A 4,577-nucleotide genomic window follows, 5' to 3' on the forward strand; every position below is an offset into this window, starting at 1 on the left:
GCAGTTAAGAGCTCAGTCTGTCTCAGGAACGATCTTAAATACACCAGTACTTAAATTCATTTAATTATGACCATAACACTTGGAGAAACTCAGGCGGGGCGAGGTTGACTTGCTCAAGGTCACGCAAAGAGTAAATAACACAGCTTTAAGTCAACCCCAGACTAGATATTTCTGACTCTTAACCACTGGCCAAGGGTTCTCAAGGTTCCTTTGCCCCTTCATCTGTCCCACCCATGTTATGTTTGTTGAAGGGACTGTGTATATCTCAGCTACGTTGCCTCCCTGTAGGCCTCAGGTCTGGGCCCAGCCTTTGGACACCATTCATTAGAAAACTGGTCATCTCTGGCTGGGCACAGTGGCTCATGCCTGTAATCCCAGCACTTTGGAAGGCCAAGGCGGGCAGATCACCAGAGGTCAGGAGTTTGAGACCATCCTGGCCAACATGGTAATACCCCGTCTCTACTAAAAATACAAAAAATTAGCCAGGCATGGTGGCAGGTGCCTGTAATCCCAGCTACTTGGGAGGCTGAGACAGGAGAATCACTTGAACCCAGCAGGTGGAGGTTGCAGTGAACTGAGATCGTGCCACTCCACTCCAGCCTGGGGAACAAGAGCAAGGCTCCATTTCAAAAAGAAAAGAAAACTGATCATCTCAGTCATCTCTGCTTCTACTACTTCAGCTGGCTTCACTGCCAGTAGAAATGATGGGCAATGATCAAAGTTCACACCTCAGTGCAGACATCTGTCAGCTCGCTGAGACATGTACAGGTTTTCCCGGGATCTAGGGAGCCCCAAGTCACAGGGTTCTGGCTCAAGCCTTTTATTATTATTATTTTTTAATTATTATTATTTGAGATGAAGTCTTGCTCTGTCACCAGGCTGGAGTGCAGTGGCACGATCTCGGCTCACTGCAACCTCCACCTCCTGGGTTCAAGCAGTTCTCCTGTCTCAGCCTACCAAGTAGCTGGAATTATAGGCATGCAACACCATGGCAAGCTAATTTTTTTGTTGTTGTATTTTTAGCACAGATGGGATTTCATCATGTTGGCCAGGCTGGTCTTGAACTCCTGACTTAATGTGATCTACCTGCCTTTGCTTCCCAAAGTGCTGGGATTACTGGCATGAGCCACCATGCCCCGCCAAGAACAGCAGCTTTAACTGAGCATTTGCTATACACCACAGACTGCTCTAAGTAAGCACTTTGTCTGTATTAACCTAGTTGAGCCATACTACAACCCTGCGAGGAATGTGCTTTATTCCCATTGTACAGGGAGGGAAACTGGGCCCCAGAGAGGTTAAATAACTTGCCCAAGATCACACAGCTAGGAAGAGGCAGAACCAGGATCTGGAGGAAGCTGTTTACCTCTAGGGTCTACAACCCCTAACTTCTGCATCAGTCTGGTTTTCATGGCAAATGGGAAATGGACATTTCTGAAGATGCCCAGAAAGACACAGGGATCTGAAACTTTAGGAAGAAGCGGGAGGACCACTTATCACAGGCATCCATATTCCTAGGTTCACAGCTTATCTCCCCACAGGGGGCCATGTATGAACTTATGGCCTGTAGTAAGCTTTTCGGAGCTTGCCACCTTGCTCTAGGAAACTGTTATCTAGCCCCCATGTGGTTCCTGGGCCACTCTGAAGTGCTTTACACTTGGTCTTAGCCAAAAGGCCAAGAAGTGATTGTAAGTGCTTTTAGAGTTAATTCCTGAGTTTAAAGTTTAAAGCAGATAAGGTACACAGAAACATAGAAAAGGAACCAAAGAAAACTAACAAAGTTTGGTAATTTTCAAATCTTGTTACATAATTCCTTGCTTGGGAAGAAGTGTTCAAAAATCAACAAGAGGAGGACAAAGAAAGGATGTTAAAAAGCACTTTTATGTTTTAAGAAATTTACTGCCAGACTAAGAGTATTTCTGCCAAATATAACATGCTTCTTCCCTACAATCTACACAATCTGGGATATGCTGAGAATTTGGTCAGATTTTGAGGGTGAGACCATAATTTCTCACCATGTTCATTTTCAAATTGAATGTCCCAGACATGAAAATACACTCATGCCCCAGTGGAAGCAATGGTTCTGCAGTTCCTACTGTGAGGGAAGTATCCCACAAAGACTTGGCCCAGAGATTGGCATCTGACGTGGAGTTTTTTTAGTCTACTCACTGCAGATCTCCATCTGAAGGTCTGTAAGGAACATGGCTGTGCTGCAGCCAAGCAGGCATAGGGCAGCAGGCACAGGCCGAGGTAAACAGCCTAGATGACTCAGCGGGATTGAGGCGCAAGTGTGCAGTCCCATGTCTTATATAATCACAGTCATGTAGATATAACATAGAGAAGCTTACCACTTGGCTCTCAGCCACTATTGTCTGTGTACAGGCATTGATCGACTTATGACCATTCGACTTTACAACCACAATCGTTAGCCACGACTGCTCCGCATCTGGCAGCACAAACGTTGCCCAGCTGGGCGTACGACAGTGCAGACCAGCTTCTGGCAGCACTACCATCTCCGCGTGCACCATTTCAACTGTTATCCCAGACTCGGTACAGCAATTTGTGTTTTGTGTCTTGGATATTTTTCATCAAACCCCTCCCAATAAACTTATACATTTCGAAGCAATGGACCCAAACATTGAACGATTTGCAAGGATTGAACGGATGGCGCACGATGTGTTTTGTCCGTATCATGAAATTTATGAAGAAAAAAAGAAACATACAATTCAGACAAAGCTCACCATGTTTATGAAAAAACCAACTCCAGTAACCCCAACTGCTGCCTCAGATGACGACATCAACGATCCACAGCCAAGCACCAGCGGCCAATAAAATGTTTCGTACATGTTTATATATTTTGATATGTTTTGCAATTGGGAAAATGTTTCCTATGGTATTTTTTACACCTGTATTTTGTATTTTTGTATGCACCTGTATTTTGTAATTTTGTGTTTTGCAAATATTAAACCAGTTGTACTGGTAATGCAGTGTTTTACTTAAACCTGACAAATGTAAAAATAAGAAACAAAATGGTGTAGAGATGATACAAATGGCATAAAATGAACAAAGAAAATTATGATATAGAACAATGAAAGAAAATTATGATAAAATATGACTTAAAGATTTTTATAACATAATTTCACAGTACTGTACATATAGCCTACTCAACGACCAAATCGTGTTATGACCAGTCTGTCAGAACTAATCGTGGTCGTAAGTCGAGCACTAGCTGTAGTATATAAATATAACACTGACCCTGTGAAGGGGCTGCTGAATAAAGTCAGGCCTTACCTACATGCTGTCTCTCAAGTGTTCTTCCAGCTCCCTGCCCCATGTCCAACCCACTCCCCTCAGCCCTCAGCTGCGGCTGGAACCTGACCCTGAGCATGACCAGGTCTGTGTCCTGTGGGCTGGGGATGCTAAATGATACAAGTTCATGAACATGTGGGAAGGACCTGGGACTGGAAGCTAAACAAACTGGACTCAAATTCTGGATTCACCAGTTCCTAGCAGTGTGATCTCTCTGAGCATCTGTTTCGTAATCTGTGAAATGAGAAGTAAAATACCATCCTGCAGGACTGTCACTGAGGCATTGCATGTATATCACTCGGCGCACTCTGAAAGTACTGTAATAGCTTTAGCCCCTCTACTTGGGAGAAGACTGGATAGCTCCAAGTGACAGGAACAGAGAATGAGAAAAATCAAGACTGAGGGGTGAGCCCAAGACTAAGAGAAGAGATCGAAGGGTCATGAGGAAAGAGAAGAGGAAACAGAGGAAAAGCAGGGAGGAAGAACTTGCTCCTTTTTTGTCCTCTAAGATAGATTTGGCAAAGACAAAATACTCAAGGAAAAAGGAGACATTATTTTGTACTATCTAGGAGCAAGATTTTTCAAGTAATCAAGCTTTACTCTTCCAGATATTAAAGGCATAGCAAAAGGGTTATATTATTACTACTGAATGCTAGAATACTATTTTTAAACCATTGATTTTTTTCTTTCTTGTTTTTTTTTCCTTCTATTCCATCTCCCCATTTGAACAGACAAACCATTATTTGCTCATATCTAAGAGATGGGTCTAATGAGAAGAAAATACAGTTTTGCAGTTTTAAAAGCCTGGGCCAGTGGTTCTCAAAGTAGTCTTCAGACCACGTCAGCATCACTGGGATACCTATTAGAAAGCCAAATTCTTGGGCCCTACCCGGCCGGCCTATTGAATCAGCACCTCTGGGGGTTGGGCTCAGCGTTCTGTGTTTCAACAAGCCCTCCAAGTGACTCAGATGTAGGCTGACATTTGAAAACCACTGGTCTAGATCCTTTGTGGACTAGATAAAACAAATTTGATAAAAGATTAAGGAGAAAACATCACGAGTAACAGCAAAGCTCCTTACCTAGGTTAAAAAATATTCTCCAGGACGAGGGATGAGAGGAGATAGAAGGTAAGTGATAAGACAGAGAGGTGGTGGGGACAGCAGGAGAGGGCTAGAACCGAGTGCCTATGTTTGAGTAAGCCCTTTTGCCTATGACAGAGCTCTGTGTTAGTTGCCTTCTGGTAGATGTCTAGTGAGGACTTAACGCCTGAC

The sequence above is a fragment of the Sapajus apella genome, unplaced genomic scaffold, assembly GCF_009761245.1.
Source record: "Sapajus apella isolate SASKATOON/1434 unplaced genomic scaffold, GSC_monkey_1.0 scaffold7, whole genome shotgun sequence".
Lineage (NCBI taxonomy): Eukaryota > Metazoa > Chordata > Mammalia > Primates > Cebidae > Sapajus > Sapajus apella.